The sequence below is a fragment of the Dromiciops gliroides genome, chromosome 1, assembly GCF_019393635.1.
Source record: "Dromiciops gliroides isolate mDroGli1 chromosome 1, mDroGli1.pri, whole genome shotgun sequence".
Lineage (NCBI taxonomy): Eukaryota > Metazoa > Chordata > Mammalia > Microbiotheria > Microbiotheriidae > Dromiciops > Dromiciops gliroides.
This window is the reverse complement of record NC_057861.1, coordinates 583,286,927-583,309,462: the sequence shown is the minus strand read 5'-3', so window position 1 is coordinate 583,309,462 and position 22,536 is coordinate 583,286,927. Positions and strand designations below refer to the sequence as shown.

The 22,536-nt window shown below is 36.7% G+C and overlaps 1 protein-coding gene across 1 annotated transcript in view; it reads right to left on the bottom strand.

The window, feature by feature from the left end:
* The window catches only part of SNX29 (sorting nexin 29), a 673,154-nt gene that overhangs the window by 620,973 nt on the left and 29,645 nt on the right, over window positions 1-22,536 (bottom strand). The gene's annotated exons all lie outside the window — the stretch shown is intronic.

Here is a 22,536-nt window from a genome sequence, read left to right as displayed (position 1 = left end):
GCCCCTTGTGATACTGAGGTGTTTGGTTGTTGTTTTTTCTGAAACCGATTGACATCATTAGGTAGGGTCAGTCTACATAAAAGAAAAAACAACAATAGAAGCTGGACATGTAATTTCACTGGTAAAGGGAAATCCCAAGGAAGGAAACTTCATTTATTAGTGCAGGTTAGCATCTTCTCTGCAACTAGTAACCTTAGAGAATTGCCTAGCCCAAGGGCACAGAAAATTTAAGTCACTTGCCCAGGGTCATTCAGTTGATAAATATCAGAGATGTGGCTTGAACCCATGAAAACTGGCTAGCTATCCACTATGCCAAAATGTCTCTCAAGAAAAAATAGCAGTATTAATTATTATTTGCTGGGGTAGCTAAGTGGCACAGTGGATAAAGCACCAGCCCTGGAGTCAGGAGGACCTGAGTTCAAATCTGGCCTCAGACACTTGACACTAACTAACTGTGTGACCCTGGGCAAGTGACTTAACCCTCATTGCCCTGCCCAAAATATATATATATTATTTACTAAATGATCAACGAATAGTGCAGACGACATAGAAAATAAGATGATAGGCTAACACAGAAGACTTCAAAGAAGTATAATTTTAGGGGGCAGCTAGGCAGTGTGGCTAAGATTCTAGCTATACTGTCTAAAAAATCTAATGAGCTTTAGTAAGAGTTTAGACTTTTTAAGCATTTATTAAAGAGCATAAGAATTTGGTGAAGAGAAAGAGGCCTGTATTCAGCTATCTATCTCAGGGAGCCAGCATCTCCTGCTCCACTCCCCCCTGAGGTCCTTGCTAAAGAGACAGAGAGTGAGCCTCGCCCCTTCTTTGTCCCACAAGCCTCCTGTGCAAACTGGGAACATCCCCTCCACACGTGCACACACAGCTTCAAACTAATTGGCTGGTAGCTTTGATAGACAGTACCCATGAGCAAACGTCACTTCCTGACGCCAAGGAAGCCACATGGCTTCCCTCAGACGCCTTCTTCTCATGGTAGAGCTTCACTATAGTAACTCTCCAATAGGTACCATCACTCCAATTGTCACAGTAGATAAAGCACTGGCCCTGGATTCAGGAGGACCTGAGTTCAATTCTGGCCTCAGGCACTTGACATTCTTATTAGCTGTATGACCCTGGGCAAATTACTTAACTCCCATTGCCCCGCAAAAAAAAAAAAAAAAAGTAAATGAGGGGCAGCTATGTGGTGCAGTGGATAAAGCACCAGCCCTGGATTCAGGAGGACCTGAGTTCAAATCGGATCTCAGACACTTGACACTTATTAGCTGTGTGACCCTGGGCAAGTCACTTAACCCTCATTGCCCCCCACACACACAAAAAAGTAAATGAAAGGAAAAAAAAGAAAAAGTTAAAAGAAGAAAAGAAAAAATATGTTTAAAACGACTGTACATATATAACATATATCAGAATGGCAGCTGTCTTGGGGGGGGGTGGGAAGGAAGGGAGTGAGAGAGAAAAATCTAGAACTCAAAATCTTATGAGAACAAATGTTGAAAGAAAAAAAATTCAAAAATAAATGAGCATGATGCTATCTATATCCAGAGAAAGAACTATGAAGTATGAAGCATACTATTTGACTTTTTATTTTTTATTTTTTCTTTCTCGTGGGTTTTCCCTTTTGTTCTGGATCTTCTTTCACAACATGACTAATGTGGAAATATGTTAAACATGATTACACATGTATAACCTGTAGCAGACTGCCTGCTGTCCTGGGGAGTGGGAGGGAAAGAATAAGGAAGAAAAATGTGGAACACAAAATTTTATTAAAAATGAATGTTAGAGGGGCGACTAAGTGGCACAGTGGATAAAGCACCAGCCTTGGATTCAGGAGTACCTGAGTTCAAATCCAGCCTCAGACACTTGACACTTACTAGCTGTGTGACCCTGGGCAAGTCACTTAACCCCCATTGCCCTGCCAAAAAAAAAAAAAAAAAGGAAGGTTGACATACAAGACTCAAGAAAAATTTAAAAAGGTAAACAGGGGGAAAATTATTCAATAAGGTTAAACTGTTTACATTCCTACATGGGAAAATAATACCTATAATTCTTGAGAATTGTATAAAGATAGAGAGAGATAGGGAGAGAGAGAGATAGAGAGATATAGATATAGATATAGATATTTGGGCAGACAGAAGGATTATACACAGAGGATATAAATATAAATTGTCTTTGATGTGATGATATAAAGAAAATTAAGGGGTTAAAAAGTAGTTTATGGGGAGAAGAGGAAAGGGGAGGTGGAATGGGGTGAATTACATCATATGAAGAGGTGCAAAAAAGCTATTACATTAAAGGGAAATAAGGGAGGAGTGAACATTGTTTCAACCTTACTCTCACTAGATTTAATTCAAAGAGGGAATAACATATACATTCATTTGGATAAAGAAACTTAGCATATTATTAAGGGAAGTAAAAAGGGAAATGGGAAAAGAGGGGACTGAGAGAAGGAAGGGCAGAAGCAGAGAAGAAAAGGGTAAAGAAAAGGAAGGGGGGCTGATAAAAGGAAGGGCACATTGGGGGAGGCAGGGGTAAGAAGCAAAATGCTGGTGAAGAGGAATAGGGTGAAAGTACAGGGAAAAGTACAAAGGGGGTAAATAGAATGGAGGGAAATAGCTAGTAATAATAACTGTGAATGGGAATGGGATGAACTCTGCCATAAAACAGAAGCGAATAGCAGAGTGGATTAAAAACAAGAATCCCACAATATGCTATTTACAAGAAACACATTTGAAGCAGAGAGATACAAACAGAGTAAAGGTAAAGGTTGGAGCAGAATATATTATGCTTCACCTAAGTAAAAAAAGCAAGGGTAGCGATCCTTATCTCAGACAAAGCAAAGGCAAAAATAGATCTAATTAAAAGAGTTAAGGAAGAAAACTATATCTCGCTAAAAAGTATTACAGATAATGAAGTAATATCAATACTAAACATGTATGCGCCAAGTGGTATAGCATTCAAATTCTTAGAGAAGTTAAATGAGTTACAAGAGGAAATAGATAGCAAAGCTATACTAGTGGGGGATCTGAATCTTCCCCTTTCAGAATTAGATAAATCTAACCACAAAATAAATAAGAAAGAAGTTAAAGATATGAATAGAATGTTAGAAAAGTTAGATATGATAGATGTCTGGAGAAAACTGAATGAGGATAGCAAAGAATACACCTTTTTCTCAGCAGTACATGGCACATATTCCAAAATTGACCATGTATTGGGGCACAAAAACCTCATAGTCAAATGTAGAAAGGCAGAAATAGTAAATGCATCCTTCTCAGATCATGATGCAATAAAAATTACATGTAAAAAACAGTCATGGAAAGGTAGACTGAAAATCAATTGGAAACTAAATAATTTCATTCTAAAGAATGAGTGGGTCAAACAACAAATCACAGAAACAATCAATAACTTCATCCAAGAGAATGAGAATAATGAGACAACATACCAAAATCTATGGGATGCAGCAAAAGCAGTGCTTAGGGGAAATTTTATATCTCTAAATGCTTACATCAGTAAAAAAGAGAAAGAGGAGATCAATGAACTAGGCATGCAACTTAAAAAGCTAGAAAAAGAACAAATTAAAAATCCCCAATTAAATACTAAATTAGAAATTCAGAAAATTAAAAGAAATTAACAAAATTGAAAGCAAGAAAACTATAGAATTAATCAATAAAACTAAGAGCTGGTTTTATGAGAAAACCAATAAAGTAGATAAACCATTGGTTAATTTGATTAAAAAAAAAGAAGAAAACCAAATTACCAGTATCAAAAATGAAAGGGGTGATTTCATCACCAATGAAGTAGAAATTAAAGCAGTAATTAGGAACTATTTTGCCCAACTGTATGCCAATAAATTTTGACAATCTAAATGAAATGGATAAATATTTACAAAAATACAAACTGCCCAGGTTAACTGAAAAGGAAATAAAATCCTTAAATAAGCCCATATCAGAAAAAGAAATTGAACATGCCATTAATGAACTCCCTAAGAAAAAATCTCTGGGGCCAGATGGGTTTACAGGTGAATTCTACCAAACATTTAAAGAACAATTAATTCCAATGTTATTCAAATCACTTGGAAAAATAGGTAAAGGAGGAGTTCTACCAAATTCCTTTTATGACATAAATATGGTGTTGATACCAAAACCAGGCAAAGCCAAAACAAAGAAAGAAAATTATAGACCAATTTCCCTAATGAATATTGATGCAAAAATCTTAAATAAGATATTAGCAAGGAGATTACAGCAAGTGATCACCAGGATAATACACTATGACCAGGTGGGATTTATACCAGGAATGGAGGGCTGGTTGAACATTAGGAAAACTATTAACATAATCAACAAACATCAATAAGAAAACCATCCAAAATCATATTATTATCTCAATAGATGCAGAGAAAGCTTTTGACAAAATACTGCACCCATTCCTAATAAAAACACTAGAGAGCTTAGGAATAGGGGGAGCTTTCCTTAAAATAATAAGCAGTATCTACCTAAAACTATCAACGAGCATTATTATATGTAATGGAGATAAGTGAGAGGCATTCCCAATAAGATCAGGGGTAAAACAGGGATGTCCATTATCACCTCTATTATTTAATATTGTACTAGAAATGTTAACATTAGTAATCAGAGAAGAAAAAGGAATTAAAGGAATTAGAATAGGCAAGGAGGAAACAAAACTATCACTCTTTGCAGATGATATGATGGTATACTTAGAGAATCCTAGAGAATCAACTCAAAAATTACTTGAAACAATTAACAACTTTAGCAAAGTAGCAGGATATAAAATAAATCCACATAAATCATCAGCATTTCTATACATGACCAACAAAGTCCAGCAGCAAGAGATAGAAAGAGAAATTCCATTTAAAGTAATGGTAGAGGGGCAGCTAGATGGCGCAGTGGATAGAGCACTGACCCTGGATTCAGGAGGACCTGAGTTCAAATCTAGCCTCAGACACTTGACACTTACTAGCTGTGTGACCCTGGGCAAGTCACTTAACCCCAATTGCCTCACCAAAAAAAAAAAAAAAGAAAGAAAGAAAGAAAAAAAAAAGAAACAATGAGCAGGAGAGTTCAGAGAAACCTGGAAGGATTTACATGAACTGATGCTGACAGAGAGGAGCAGAACCAGGAGAACATTGTACACAGTAACAGCAACATTGTGTGATGAACAAGGGGGATAGACTTGGCTCTTCTCAGCAGTGCAACAATCCAAAACAGTTTCAAAGAACTCATGATAGAAAATGTTCTCAACATACAGAATAAAGAACTATGAATTATGAATGCAGATTGAGCCATACTGTTTCTACTTTTGGACTGGGTTTTTTTTCCTTCTTTTTTGAGGTTTTTCCCTTGTGCTCTGATTCTTCTTTCACAAGATGAAAAATGTAGAAATATGTTTAATGTGACTGTACATAATATAACCTATATCAGACTACTTTCCATCTTGGGGAGGAAGGAGGGAAGGGAGGGTGGGAGAAAAAAATTTGGAATCAAAAATCCTGTGAAAACAAATGTTGAAAACTATCCTTGTATATAACCGGAAAAATAATAGAATACTTTTTAAAAAATGAATGTTGATAACTCTTTTTACATGTAATTGGAAAAAATAAAATATTATTTTTAAAAAAGTAAATGAGCAGCAGAAACAAAATGGCTGAATAGCAAAAAGGAGTATAAGGAGCTTCCCACCCCACTTACTCCCCATCTCCTCCCAACAAACCTAGAAAATGCATCAGAACAAATCCTAATTGGGGAATCCAAGAAAAAAAATCACAGTGAGTGATTTTTCCAGGCCAAGTTAGCATATGAAGACAGACAGACAAGTTTGCTGACACTGGGGATGGCATCTAGCCAAGAAAGTGTGATGCAAAGCATTCTAGTGCCAAGAGAAGCTTGGCACCAAGGCAAGAAGAGATCCACTATCCAACATTTAGAGGCCTAAGCTTGTACAAGTCAAAAGAACAGATATTGACTTGCAGCTCTGTCACACACTTCCCAGTTCTCTGTTAAGAGATCTAGGATAGGGACAGCTAGGTGGCGCAGTGGATAAAGCACCGGCCCTGGATTCAGGAGTATCTGAGTTCAAATCCGGCCTCAGACACTTGACACATACTAGCTGTGTGACCCTGGGCAAGTCACTTGACCCCCATTGCCCCACCAAAAAAAAAAAAAAAAAAAGCCAAGAGATCTAGGATAAACTAAAGAAGGGACCTGCACCTAATGGTAGCATTATAGGGTGAAAAGCAGTTGCGGACCTAGGTTGTGTGCTGAGCAGAATGCAAGTTCAGGAACAAGCAGCAATTGTATGGCTCAGCCCTCTAGGAGCACATCAGGGTCTCAATTTCAGCTTCTAGCCTGTCTGAAGCCTGCAAAAGAATGACTTGGGCAGGAATACCAAACCAAAGGGAAGTCTATGGAAGCAGTAGAGTTTTCTAACTGGCTCATCATGGCTGAATTCAACAGTATAGTCCACTGAAATTCCAAACAAGCAAACCTACAGGCTTCTTGCTCCAGTGCATATCCAGGTCAGGACTTGCAAAATTCAGGCCAGGGAGGGCAGTAAATAAATTCTGCCCTGGATCAGACCATTTTGAGAGCTCTAAAAGCTTACAGGTCCCTAGCCTGAACTGTCCCTGAAATCCTGGAATAACCAAACACTCAGTAACCCAAGAAAGCAACAGCAGGACTAACCCAGACATTCCCTAGAGAAGTGTACTACAACCTAGTTCAAACAAACTTTGAAGTCAGGAAGGAGGCTAGAAGAACGAGAGGAAAAGAAAGAATCATACCATAACAAGCTATTATGCTAACAGGGATGCTCAAGACATAAATCCATAAGAAGAGAGTGACTTCAACATCTGCAAACAAAGCCTCAAAGAAAAATACAACTTGGGCACAAATTAAACTAGAATTCCTAGAAGAGATGAAGCAAAAGCTTTTAAAAAGAAGGAGAGTTCAAGAAGTAATAATCAGAGGGCAGAGCCAATATGGTGGAGGAAAGGCTGTGACTCCCACAAACTCCAGATAAACCCATCCACTCACTCCCAAATGATGTGGTTAAAAAAACAAACAAAAAAACCAAAGCAGCCTAATGCACACAAGAACTGAGTGAGACTATTTTTCAGCAAAAGAGGGCAACTGTGATCACCTACTGATCAGGCTGAACAGCTCAGCGCACAGTCCAGACCCAGCCAAGAACAGATAGTGCTTCCAGAGTGCCTCAGTGTGTTCAGTGCCAGCAGCTTCTGAGGCTCTGACCGCAGAATGGTGAGGGGGTTCGGTGGTAGGCCTATGTGAAGTGGAGGCAGTCTCCCTCCTTCTGAACCAGTGGGCTGAATTGAGTGGTGGTGGCCCAGTGGGGGAAGGGCACAGGCACACCAAGCTTCCAACCATAGAGAATCAGAGTTCAATCAGACTTCTGTTTCCAGGTCAAAGAGAAAGCAGCCGTGGTTACTCACAGGCCAGGCAGGCTGAGAAGAAGCCCAATCACCCCCTGGGCCACACTGTAGTTCGAACAGTGTGTCCTGGGAGCAGCACTACACTTTAAGAGTTAAAAGCCAAGAAATAGGCAGGCAAGATAAGTAGTCAGAGAAAGCAGCAGACCATCAAAAACTTCTATGGGGGAAAGGTAGACCACAATACACCCTCAGAAGAAGATAATAACAAAGTCAAAGCTCCAACATTCAAAGCTTCCAAGAAAAATATGAATTGGTCTCAGGCCACGGAAGCACTCAAAAGGGACTTTGAAGAGAAAGTAGGAGAGATAGAAGGAAGATTTAGAGAGGTGGAGGAAAGAATGGAAAGAGAAATGAGAGCAATGCAGGAAAGTCATGAGAAAAAGTCAACAGTTTGAAAAGCCAAATGGAAAAAGAAATAGAAAAGCTCTCTCAAGAAAATAATTGCCTAAGAATTAGGATTGAACAAATGGAAGCTAGTGACTTTATGAGAAACCAAGACACAATAAAGCAAATCCAAATGGATTTTAAAAAAATAGAAGGTGATATGAAATATCTCCTTGGAAAAACAGCTGACCTGGAAAACAGATCCAGGAGAGATAATTTAAAAATCATTGGACCACCTAAAAACCATGACCAAAAAAAGACTTTAGACAGAATCTTCCAAGAGATTCTCAGGGCAAATTGCCCTGATATTCTAGAAGCAGAAGGCAAAATAGAAATTGAAAGAATCCACCAATCACCTCCTGAAAGAGATCCCAAAAGGAAAACGTCCAGGAATATTATAGCCAAATTCTAGAGTTCCCAGGTCAAGGAGAAAATAATGCAAGTGGCTAGAAAAAAGGAATTAAAAAACTGTGGAGCTCCAATAAGGCTAAAACAAGATCTAGCAGCATCTACATTAAAGGACTGAAGGGCATGGAATATGATATTTCAGAGGGCAAAGGAACTGGGACTACAGCCAAGAATCATGTACCCAGCAAAACTGATTATAATCTTTCAGAGGAAAAAATGGGATTTCAATGAAAAAGAGGACTTTCTGCCATTTGTAATGAAAAGACCTTAACTGAATAGAAAATTTGACTTTCAAATATAAAACCCTGGAGAAGCATAAAAAGGTAAACAGGAAAAAGACTTCATGAGGGATATTAAAAGATCAAACTGGGGCAGCTAGGTGGCGCAGTGGATAAAGCACCGGCCCTGGATTCAGGAGGACCTGAGTTCAAATCCGGCCTCAGACACTTGACACTTACTAGCTGTGTTACCCTGGGCAAGTCAATTAACCCCCACTGCCCTGCAAAAAAAAAAAAAAAGATCAAACTGTTTACATTCCTGCATGAGAAGATATCTCATTTAACCCCAATTGCCTCACCAAAGAGAGAGAGAGAGAGAATAAAATGTAAGTTATCTCATAGGAAAAAGAAATTATCTGGAAAACAGATCTAGGAGAGAAAAATCATTGGACAACCTGAAAGCCATGACCAAAAACAGGATCTAGATATCATATTTTAAGAAATCTTAAAAGAAAACTGCCAATTAGAACTAGAGTACAAAGTAAAAATACAAAGAATCCACCTGCTGAAAGAAACCTCAAAACGAAAACTCCCAGGGACATTACAGCCAAAATCCAGAGCTTCCAGGTCAAAAAGAAAAAAGAAAAAAAAATAGTGCAAACAGCCAAAAAGAATTCAAATGCCAAGAATCCACAGTAAAGATAACAGATGATTTGGCAACCACCTTTACAAAGGAGCAGGGATCTTAGAATACTATATTCCAGAAGAAAAGAGATATAGGCTACTAGCCAAGAACAATTTACCCAGAAAAATTTAGTATAATTCTATAAGAGAAAAAAATGGAAAAAATGAAAAGTCCGAAGATCCATCTGAACTCAGGTTTTCTTGATTCTGGGCCTGCCACTCTATCCATTGTACCACCTAGCTACCCCTAACCAAGGATAAACTGCTTACATTCTGATATAGGGAGATTATATATGTCCCCCCTCTAAACCCTATCAACAGGGATCATAAAGGGAATTTAATTAAACAGGAAGTCTGGGAGTGTTTCTGTTATATCTTAATGATCTTAAAGGAATGTAAAGAGAGGGGAAAAAGAATATTGGGAGAAAGGAAAAGTGGAAAAGATTTGGAAAAATTATCTCATGTAACTGGGGTATATAAGTACAAGTCTTCAAACAATAAGGAAGGGGGGAAGGTAATGGCTAATACTTGAACCTTACTCACTCTCATCTAAACTGGTCAAAGGAAGAAGAACACACACACAGAGAGCTAGGCACAGAAAAAGACTTTGGGAAACTAGGATATAATGCAGTAAACTGCAAGCTCCTTGAAGGAAGATACTATTTTATTTTTGTCTTTCCTTCTCTGGTGCCTAGCACCTAATATATATTTAATAAATGTTTATGGGGTTCTTCCCTGAAGAAATGATGAAGGAAATGGTTTTAAAGAAACCTGGGAAGATTTGTATAAACTGACTCAGAATGAAATGAGAATTACAATTTATACAACAATATTGTAAAGACAAACAACTATGAAAGACTTAAGAACTCTGATCAGCATAATGATTAACCATGATTCCAGAGGACTCATGATGAAACAAACATGCTACCTACATCCTAAGAGACATAAAGAACTCAATGCTGAATGAGACATACTCTTTTTTTGGACATAGCCAATGCAGAAACTTGTTTTGCTTAACTGAACATGTTTGTAACAGGGGTTCTGGTTGGTTTTTTTCTTTCTCAACTGAGGATGAGGGTAGAATATGGGAGGTAAAAAGGGTAGATTTTTGCTGTTTTGTTTTGTTTTGTTTTTGCGGGGCAATGGGGGTTAAGTGACTTGCCCAGGGTCACACAGCTAGTAAGTGTCAAGTGTCTGAGGTCGGATTTGAACTCAGGTATTCCTGAATCCAGGGCCGGTGCTTTATCCACTGCGCCACCTAGCTGCCCCCAAATGTGAGTTATTACTTTTTGGTTTTTTGGTTTTTTGTTTTTTGGTGAGGCAATTGGGGTTAAGTGACTCGCCCAGGGTCACACAGCTAGTTAAGTGTCAAGTGTCTGAGGCTGGATTTGAACTCAGGTCCTCCTGAATCCAAGGCCTGTGCTTTATCCACTGCGCCACCTAGCTGCCCCTGTTTTAATTTTTTAATTTACATTTTCTAAATGTTTTAAAATTAAAGTGGACAAAAATAAAACACTTTTTGTTTTGTTTTTTTGTTTTTTTGCAGGGCAATGAGGGTTAAGTGACTTGCCCAGGGTCACATAGCTGGTTTCAAATGTCTAAGGCCGATTTTGAAATCAGGTCCTCCTGAATCCAGGGCTGGGGCTTTATCCACTGCACCACCTAACTGCCCCAAATAAAACACTTTTAAAATTTCTTATACCCCTTAAGATACCTAGAAACATGTTAGGTATATTAAAATACCAAAATTGACAATCACTATCCTAGAAGGTAAAAATCAGCCTCATCTCATTGTCCTGCAAAGAAAGAACTGTGTAATCCGTAATGAAAAAGGACGCAAAGTACACATTAGCTGGTACCAACTATGGGAAGCTAAAGCTTAAAAAGTCATATGATAAGACAGAATTTTATTCTAAATTCCAAGATCTCAGATTCAAGTCATTTAGGCCAAAACATGAACTTGCTTGTTGACTCGTAGCTGAAAACTTTAGAATTTGCTATCTAGTTGTATATGCAGAATTGAAAACTAGTGGGTTAAATTTAGAAGAATATAGGGGCAGCTAGGTGGCACAGTGGATAAAGCACTGACACTGAATTCAGGAGGACCTGAGTTCAAATCCGACTTCAAACACTTGACACTTACTAACTGTGTAACCCTGAGCAAGTCACTTAACCCTCACTTCCCTGCCAAAAAAAAAAATTAATAATAATAATAATATGAATCATTGCCCAACTGATAAATGGTCAAAGGTTATGAACATGCAATTTTCAAAAGAAATCAAAGTTATCTATAGTTATATTTTAAAATGTTCTTAGCCACTATTGATTAAAGAAATGAAAATTAAAACAACTCTGAGGTATCAACTCACACTTATCAGATTGGCCAACATGACAGAAAAGGAAAATGACAAACATTGGAGGCAATGTGGAAAAATTGGGACTTTAATGCACTGTTAGTAGAGTTGTGAACTGATCCAACAATTCTGGAGAACAATTTGGAACTATATCCAAAGAGCTATAAGACTGTGCATACCCTTTGACCCAGCCATACCACTTCTAGATCTTTACTCCTAAGAGAAAAGAATCAGAAATTAAGGAGATGTTCATCAGTTGGGGAATGGCTGAATGAGTTGCAGCATGATTTTGATGGAATATTAATGTGCTATTAAGAAATGATGAGCAGGATGATACAGAAAAACCTGGGAAGTTTGATATGAACTGATACAAAGTGAAGTGAGCAGAACCAAAGAAAGAGTATACACAGTAACAGCAATATTATAACTGTGATTAAGTGTGAATGATAGCTATTATCAGCAATACAATGATCCAAGTCAATTCTGAAGGACTTATGTTGGAAAATGCTATCCACCTCCAGAGAAAGAACTGATGGAGTCTGAATGAAGATTGCAGCATACCTTGTTTACTTTGTTTTTCTTGGGGGGTTTTAGTCTGTTTTCTTTTTGTTTTGTTTTGTGGGGGTTTTTTGCAAGGCATTGAGGGTTAAGTGACTTGCCCAGGGTCGCACAGCTAGGGTCAAGTGTCTGAGGCCAGATTTTAACTCAGTTCCTCCTGAATCCAGGCCCAGTGCTTTATCCACTACACCACCTAGCTGCCCTAGTCTGTTTTCTTTTGCAATATGGTTAAGATAGAAATATGTTTTACAAAACTGCACATCGATAATCTATATCAAATTGCTTGCCTTCTCCAAAAGGAGAAAGCATGGAGGAAGGGAAAGAATTTGGAACTCAAAAATTTTAACAATGTTAAAAAAAATTACCTTTAATTGAGAAAAAAACAAGAGGAAAAACAAAGAAAACTAGTAGGGATAGCCCATATCAATTTTCAAAACTGGATCTAATCATTGAAGGCTACTGACCCCAGATAACACCAACATTAAATCAAACAAAGATTAAACAACTTGAATTGGAATCCAAAAGAATTAACTGGTTATCTCTAAACTACCAGTGATCCTACAGTACAGTACCCAGTGGTCACAAAAGGAATAGAACATGGCTATGTCAGTGATCCTCACTACTGAGAGAACAATCCAAATAAAATGTCCTAGGAAGGAAAACATACTTTGCATAAATCATGTTTATCCTGAGATAGTCACACAATTAGTGCTTAAGAGAGTACAACAGAAAGGTTTTGTGAGTATTTTGCTCAAACTAAGTTTTTTTTTCTACTACCCTCAGAAGTAGTAGTCAGTTTATAAGTCTAAAATTTGTTTCCAGATTTTTAATAATTATTTCTCCAGGTTGAGCTTAAAACTGTCCACAAACTTAAACATCTCTGGACACAGCACTGTCAATCAGCTTATTATGAAGATTCAGCAAATATTTGTTTTAATGAGCCCTGTCCTAGATTGTGAGGTCTACTTAACCTGCCATATTAACCTGTACTAAGATTGCAAGGAAGTTCATACTTTCTACAGCAGCTGTTAAAAAGCAAACATTGTTTTAGCAAAAAGCTAACAAAAGCCTTGTTTTCCGAGGTTGCAACCAGACAACCCAAATTAACCTGTTTGGAGGGGTACATATTAAAAGGATCATTAACACAGCAGGGCTTTCAACAGGCATATCTGACAAAAGCAAAAGCATGAGTTAAAATACAGTATAAAAATGGGTCAGATTTTCCTCACTTGGGAACTCCATGACTCTCTGACACTCTCATAAGAATGATAGAATGATTATACTTGCAAGACTCAACTGATTCACAATATATATTACAAAAGTGAGCTTTGTGCATTTTTAAAAGCATTACTGTAGCATAGGTTTTACATGAGGTTTGTTTTAAATAGGTCACTTTATAAAGCCTTGGATTAATTATTCAATTCTGAAGAACTAGAATATAATCCGATCTTAATCTTCAGATTATATGTAGAGAATTTTTTTAAGGCTATGATGAGTGTTGTTCTTTTCCATATCACATCAACTGAGCTTGAAACCCTTTGGGAATATTAGACTGGAAGCATAAAGAGACCTCCTTAAAGGAATTTTTCTGTACCCCAATGATACCTCCTATATCAGCCCTCCCACACCCTGTGCCATGGACAAGGAAATAGACAGAATTTCTCTAATAGAAATTAGGAATATCAACCTGAGGCACATCCAGGAGACAGTGAAGGAGCTAAAAAAAAAAAAATGGAAAATGGACAAAAGAGGACAAAATGGTCAAAAAGGAAAGATGGGCCTAACCGACAAGAAATGAAACACATGATTTTATTACAATGATTCAAGGAGCAACATGGAGTTTTATCACTCTAACAGCAAAAACTTCACAGTAGTGTACAGCAAGGACAAGGCAATTATATTAACCTACTCCTAGGAAGTAAAACAAGGGGAAATGACCAAGTTTTTAATGGTGTGTCTCTTGTCTCTTGTCAATCTTCCAAAGAGTAGATAATATAAAATGGAATTATCTTCCCAAGGGAGTAGAGCAAAATTGGTTTCTCAGTACAGATGTTATAGGCAGCTTGCTACAGTGGAAAGAAACTGGAGTAGGAGTCAGAAAGTTGGGCCTATAATCTTGGCTCTCTTATTCATTAGACCATGGCCAAATAACAATTTATCTGAACCCCATTTCCTTTATCTGTAAAATGGGAATAATAAGAGCTACACAGCCTATTTCACATGATAGATCAAATTAGATAATAACTATAAAAGAACTCTCTATACATACTATAAAGAACTATAAGAATGTAAAGTATTATCATGATAAACTCTTGTCTTTGTGCCATCGAGATCACCCAAGTTAAGATTTAGATAGAACTAGGTAAAAAACAAGAAAAGTGGGAATAAGTCTAAGATATTATTGTGGTAAGGAAACTGGGTATGAGGAAACAAGGGAAACAGTCAATGGCCCAAATACTCCAAAATGTTGGTCACTTGCTAGAAAATCTACTAAAGAAAGCAACAGAGGGTTGGCTGGAAAATGTTCCATCACCTCTGATTTCTCAGGTTTCCTGGAACCACTGTCCCAGAATCTACTATTTTATCATATGGCTTCCATAAGATCAATACTGAATTATGTTTGGTAATTAAAAAGACAAAATAAAACTCTTACTATAGGAATACTTAGCTTAACAACAATCAAAAATATGAAAGAGTTTATTCAAATATTGATAGGAAAATAGTACAATACAAATTGGTCAATTATATTATAAAATCCCAACAGGGTTTATCATACAGAGGTTCAAAAAAAATTTTATTTTATCAATTAAAAATAACCAAAAAAATATAAGCCATAAAATTATTTACAAATTAAAAGTCCTAGAAAAAAAAGAAAAAAATTTAAAGTCCTACAAACTATAAATAAAAGTACTTTGTCCCAGTTTGAAGTTGGGGGAAGATAGGGAAAAATAATATTATTAAATCCTACAAAATGACAGTTACAAAACTCCTTTTGATGTCCCCTTGCCTTGAAGCATAGTCCAGCATGTGAATCCTGTGGCAAAGAAAAAGATAAAAACCACATGATTAATATCCAGAGACATTTAGAAAGAGGAAAAGAAATGCCTCGGGAAACCATTACATTTTATAAGTTCCAAACTGAATACATGTGACATGTCTCAACTGCACTAAGAATATACTTTTTCCACAGGAGATGAAAGGGAACAGTAACAGCAGCTTGCGGGGTGGGAGGAGGGGAGGAAGGGGATTGGCAGATAAGGGGACCAAATGAGTAAGTCATCTAAAAGTTAAAAAAAAAAAGTCTTCCATTTCAGAAAATAGAAAAGACTTACACCAAAACTTATATTGAACATTCCCTAATGCCATGTTTATGATGAATTTCTTTAAATTTAGTTTAACATCATATTTGGATATGATATTAAGCTTCATAGAGGCTATGTTTTTCTTCAGCCAAGCACTATGAAGTTCTAACGAAATTAGTCTCTCCAAAAAAATATATCTGTAGGAACATATGGTGCTACTTGTAAAGTAAGGATTCCTGTCAAAAAGTCACGATGATGGTTCCTTTGAATGAATATATGTGGAGGTTCTGGGCTCTTTGGAGGAAGTGTGAAGATTTCCATATCCTGCTGAATTCTTCTTGCCCATTATTTCTAAAAACCATAATACCCAAGGGATATTTAAAGAGTCTCTAAAAGTCCCTTTATTCAACAGCCCAAGTCTGACTGTCAAAGTAGGGAATAATTTTAACAAAAATTAGCAAGCATTTTTGCTCTTGGGGAAAGAAAATAAACAAAGCTGGGAAAAGGTTCCAGTGAAAACTGACCAACAGAAACTGAAGTGATGATGCTGCCAAACCATGGAGCCACTTCAGTGTCTGCCACTCCTTCCCAGGGACACTTCCAAGAACATGAACTTAAAGGCAAAAATTTCCCCTGTCATTTCCTTAGATATAAACATCTCTTTAAGGTTTAATTGTATGACCTGCTGCATATTATGGTAACACAATTGAGAAATGAAATAATGCTAATGTGAGCAAAACTGTTTGGATAATGAAATAAACATTTGCTGAGTTCTTATTACTTCCTACATGTCACCATGTGAGGCACTAAGAGGAATGGAAAGAACAAAAGCTACTCTCTACCCTCTCTACCCTCATGGAGTTGACTCTCCATGTAAAGGAACCTAGGAAAAGAAATAAGATGCATATAAATAGAATGTAGAACTAATAAATACATAATAAATAAATGGACATGCAAAGTGTCTAGAGAGCTCAAAGGAAGGAAAGGCTTTGTATAAAAAAAAAAAAGGTTTTGAGTTGGTACTTTCAATAGGCAGAGGCAGGGACAAGGACGTTCCAGATGGGAGGAGTGCTGAACAAAGCTGTGCAAAGTAATAAAGTATTAGACATATATAAGAAGAAATCCATAGAATATATTTAATTCAATATGTGCCTATCTTGTGCAACTAGAGAGAAATTATGAAACAAGGCATAATCCCCCCCACCCACAAGAAGCTTACAATTTAATAAGAGGATAAGGTATCTACAGGAAAAGGAAGAAAAATGAGTGAGACATATGTTATAAGTAGAATCAGTAGGATTTAGATGTGGAATGAGATGCAAAAGTAAAAGATAAAATAAAAGAACTGACAAATAGAAATATGTCTAGAATAATTTATATAGAGATACATATACATACATATATATGTGTGTATGTATATACTGATTTGTGTCTAATGGTGGGGGGGAGAAAAAAGAAATTTACAAGATATTTTTGTTGTCTTTTTGAAAGGAATAGAAAGTTGTACATAGTGGATTTACAGTTTCATGTACAATCATCTTTTTATTTACTATGTTATAGAATGCTTTATTCCATAAATTAAAAAGAAAATAAATTAAAAGAAAAAAAGAAAATATATTTTCAAGATTTCAACTATAAGTGACTAGAAAATAGTGGCATTAATTGGTATTGGGAAAGTCAAGGAAGAAGAAAAGATGACAAATTCCATTTAGGACAGAATAATTGTAATAGTTCAAATTTTTCTAGTGCTTTAAAGTTCAAAAATACTGACAATTGTGCTATGAGGCAGGTAAAAAAATCTCACTTTTACAGATGAGTAAAATGACTTGCAGAAATGCAATAATTTGTGCAAAGTCACACAGGTAATAAGAAATAGGCAGGTTTTGAACCTAGGTCTCCTTAACATACGTTCAATTTTCTTTATAGTACACCATGCTGTTGGATATTAAGTTGGATTAGGCCACTAGGATTGGAAATGTGACACTGGAGCTCAGGAGACAGGTAGATTTAATAGAAGGAGATTTGAGTTTCATCTTCATAAGGCTGGGAAATTGGATGAGATGACCAAGAGAGAACAGAAAAAGAAACATTAAGAACACAGCCCTACTAAACATACCCTTTGACCCAGAAATGCCACTACTGTTCTGTATCCCAAAGAGATCAAAGAAAAGGGAAGAGGACCTAAATATACAAAAATATATATAGCAACTCTTTTTTGCAAAAAATTAGAAATTGAGAGAATGCCTATCCATTGGGGAATGGCTGAACAAGTTGTGGTATATGATTGTGCTGGAATACTATTCTGCTCTAAGAAGCAATGAGCAGGATGGTTTCAGAAAAACCCAGGAAATTTTCATATGAACTGGTGCAAAGTGAAGAGAGCAGAACCAGAAGAACACTGTACACAGGAACAGCAATACTACAATAATGATCAATCATGAAAGACTTGGCTATTCTAATCAAGACAATGATTCAAGATAATCCAAAAGACCCATCATGAAAAATTCTGTTCACCTCCAGGAGAGAACAAATGAATTCTGAGTAAAGATTTAAGCATACTTTTTTTACCTTTTTTAAAATTTTTATTGGTTTGTGTGTGTATGTGTGTTTTCTCTTACAACATGGCTGTATATAAATGTTTTACATGATTTTACATGTATAATTTCTATCATATTGCTTGCCTAGGGGAAGGACAGAGGGAGGGAGAAAATCTGGAATTCAAAACTTTAAAAAAAGAAAGTTAAAAACAATTTTAATGTAATTGGGAAATATTTAACAATTAAATTTATTTTTAAAAGAATAAAGGCCTAAAAAAAATTCACACATAGGGCATACTTCAAGGAAGAGGAAGAACTGAAGGAGATTGGTAAAAACCATAAAGTAGAAGAGGAAATAAGAAAGTGTAATATAACAAACTTCAAGGGATAGGAGATAATTAGAATGAAAGGCTAGTCAAGAATGTCATGAATCTATAGAGGTCACAAGGATTAGAACTGAAAAATAGCCATTAGATTTGTCATTTATAAAGTTACTGGTAAAAAAAAAAGTTACTGGTAATAAAGCAGTTTCCACAAGAGTAGAGAAGGAAGCCAGATTGTTAAAGATGGAGAAGTATGAAGTTAAGTGGAAGCACTAAGTGTAAAATGCACTTTACAATAAAAGCAAGGAAAGAAATGGAACTGTAACTCAAAATAGAGGCAAAGTCTTTTCGTTTTGTTTTTAAACTATAGAAGGCTTAAGGCATATTTGTATAAAAGAAAAGGAGCAGGTGAAGAGGGAAAAAATATAGGAGGTAGAAGAAAACAGGACAATTAAGTGGCACAGCAGATAGAGTATGAGGCACAGAGTTAGGAAGACTCATCTTCAGTTCAAATGTATAGCTGTATGACCTTGGGCAAGTCACTTAACCCTGTTTGCCTCAGTTTCCTCATCTGTCAAATGAGCTGGAGAAGGAAATGACAAATCACTTCAGTATGTCTGCCAAGAAAACCCCAAAAGGGGTCACAGAGTCAGAAAAGACTGAAAAATAACTGAAAACAAAATGAAAAACACTAGTAGAGCTCTATCTCCTCTGAGACAGGAGGTTCATAAAGGAAAACAAGTAAAGATTCAGTCAAGTTTTCAGGTGTGAAGAAGAAACGTTGACAGTGCTTATATTAAACGTTCATTATCTTTCAGTAAAGTAGGAAAAAGGTCATTTGCTGACACTCGGGTTAGGAACTTGAGGAAAAGAAAAGATTTCGAATAATACAATTGGACCACAATGAGAAATGAACAAGTAATAATATCATCTCCCATTTACAAGGGCTCCTATTTACAAAGAAGGAAGCACAGTGGATTTGACATCAGGCAAGCTGGGTTCAAATTCTTCAAGTTCTATATCTTTGTAGCTGTGTGACCTTGGATCACATAATTAGACCTGGATAGAGATTCAACACCTGCCTCCAAATTCCAATCTGTTGGACTGAACTTTCCTGAGCTTCGCCTTTTTCATCTGTAAAATGGGCATAATGCCTGTAGTTTTTACCTCACAGGATTATTTTAAGGACAAAATCCAATATCGTATAGATAAAAATGCCTTTCCAAACCTTCAAATACTATATAAATTTCACCTATTATTATATCTCTTCTCTTTTCCTTCTCCTATCCAGCACAGAGTGGGTATGTAATAAATGTTAACTGGCATTAACTGGAAATGTGATGCTCAACAAGAATCTGTAATATACTGCCCTTCATACATAAAGAACACCATCACCCAATCATACACACAAGATGATTCATTCTTGAATAATTAAAGAAAAAGCAGTCCAACATCAAAACCATTTTTCAAACACCAAGAGTATCTTTTGACCCCAAACTTCAAAGTCTTCACAAAAAGAAATATTAATATTTCATCTGGGAACAAAGGCAGCATATTTCTTATAAGAAGTAAAAGAACAGGGGGCAGCTAGGTGGCACAGTGGATAAAGCACCGGCCCCGGATTCAGGAGGACCTGAGTTCAAATCCAGCCTCAGACACTTGACACTTACTAGCTGTGTGACCCTGGGCAAGTCACTTAACCTTAATTGCCCTGCCCCCCCCCCAAAAAAATGTCTATGGCTGGAGGACAGCTAGGTGGCATTGAGAAAAGACCATCAGATATAGCACTTATGAGATTGTTGGTAACATTGGAGAAGTAGTTTCAGCTGAGTGATTATGATGGAAGCCAAGATTGTAAAGGACTGAGGAGTGAGAAGAGAGGAAGTAGAGGAAGAAAGTACAGATAGCTTTTTCAGGCAGTTCGGTCAAGAAAGGAAAGAGAGATATAGGACAACAGCTTAAGGGGAGAGTGGGATCTAGTAATGGGTTTTATTTGGTTTTTTTCTTAAAGATTGGAAAGATTTGGTCATGTATGAAGGCAATAGGGAAGGAATTAGTATATGAGATCAAAGATTCAAGAGAGAGGGAGCCTGATTAAAGCTGCAAACTCATGAAGACAGCCTGGCTCTGGCTAATAAATTATGCTAATGAAGTGACATGCCCTTAATCCCAGATATCTCACTAGTAGGCACAGTGACTAAGAAGGTAAAGAATAAAATGAAAGGTCATATATATTCCAGAATATTTACAAAAGCACTTTTTTGAAGTAGCCAAGTAGAAACAAAGTAGCTGCTTATGAATTGGGGAATAGCTAAACAAGTAGTGGGACATGAATGTAGTGAAATAGTGTTGAAATATTCTTACTCTGTAAGAAATTATGAATACAGGGTAATATAGGAAGGCCCCATGCCTGGGTGCTTCAGTGGTAGAATTGTCCTCTGACATGTGGGAAGCTATTCCCAGCCCATGTGCCTTCAGGCCACTGAATAAGGCACAGATAACAGAGTTTACACTGTGGGATCAGGAAGACTTGAGTTCAAATTTTGCCTCATGTACTTTCTATCTGTGTGATCCTGAGCAAGTTACTAAAAGTCTCTGGACCTCAGTTTCTTCATGGGTAAAATAAGGGGATTGGATTGGATGACCTTTAAGGCCCCTTTCAGCTCTAAATCTATGATCCTATGAACAGATGTCAAGTAAACAAAAGCAAGAAAAGAATACGCACGATGGAAATGGAAATAACAATAAAACAACTAAAAGTGAATTTTGTGAAATTATAATAATCAAACTTGGCCCTAAAAAAGAGATATGAGAAAGCACTACTCTTCCCTGCCTCTGCAGAGGCGGGGTACAACGGGCATGGCACACTTCACATGACATCAGGCTTTTTTGACATTTTGGTTAGTTTTGCTGAATTATTTTTTTTTTCTTCTTATGTCTTCTTTGTGATAAGGGATGACTTTTGGAGAGGGAGAGGGTAAAGGCATGGGATAGAAAATGATGGGGATGTTAAAACAAAAGCTGTCAATAAAAATGTATAAAAATAAGGTGTCTTTATTAGTGATTGTTAACAGTCTTTCATGTGGGTGTTAATGGTTTAGAATTCTTTTTTATTTTTTAACATTTTACTTAAAGTTTAGAGTTCCAAATTCTATCCCTTCCTGAGATGGTAAGCAATAAAATATAGGTGTTATATATATATATATATATGCAATTATGTAAAACATTTTCATATTAGTAATTTTGTACAAGAAGACTCAAATAAAAAATGAAATAAAGAAAGTGAAAAATAGTATGCTTCAGCATGTATTCAATCAACAGCAGTTCTTTCTCTAAAGGCAGATAGTATGGTTCATAAAATTAGTCCTTTTGGATTATCTTGGAGCATTGTATTGCTGAAAATAACTAAGTAAGTCACATTTCTTCATTGAAAAATAAATAAGGTAGGTATCTTTAAAAAAAAGAAGAAGCAAAGGAGCATCCACAAAACAAGAACAGGAAGATGCCAATGTATGTACAATTACAAAGACACATATGGACATGCTGGACTATTAAATAAAGTAGCTTCCTCATCTTACCCTTTTCAACAAACTTAGTGGAATAACTTCAGGGATCTAAATTATCTACTCTGAATAAAAGTTCCCAAAAAGAATGTAGTCTGTTTAGACTTCTTATACAAACTATATATTCAACTCAATTCACCTCAACAAGCATCAAATGAGTACCTAATAATGACAGTGATAAGAGATAACATTGATATACAACTTTACAGATTTCAAAAGCACTTTCCATGTGTAATCTCTTGTGAGTCTCACAACCACCTTGTAGAAGTTAGGTGCTATTATTATCCCTCTCTTGTGCAGATGAGGAAATGGGTTAAGTGACTTAATCCAGTCACACAGCTGGTAAGAACTGAGAAAAGATATCAATTCAGGTCTTCCTGAATCCAAGTTCAATGCTGCATTTATGAGGACCCAGAAGCTAAATGCTGGGATACAAAGACAAATGAGACCACGCCTGCCCTGGAGGAGCTTACATTCTACTGGGGGCAAACAACATGCACACATAGAAGGCACGTTGGGCAACGAGGTGGCACAAAGGATGGAGTGTTACACCTGGAGTTAGGAAGCCCTTAAATGGAATCCTGTCTCAAACACTGACCAGCTGTGTAATGCATAATATGGGGACAACAATAGCACCTCATAAGATTGTTCTGAAGATTAAATGAAATAAAATATGCAAAATGCTTTGCAAACCTTAGAGCCCCATACAAAATGCTAGCTATTATATATAC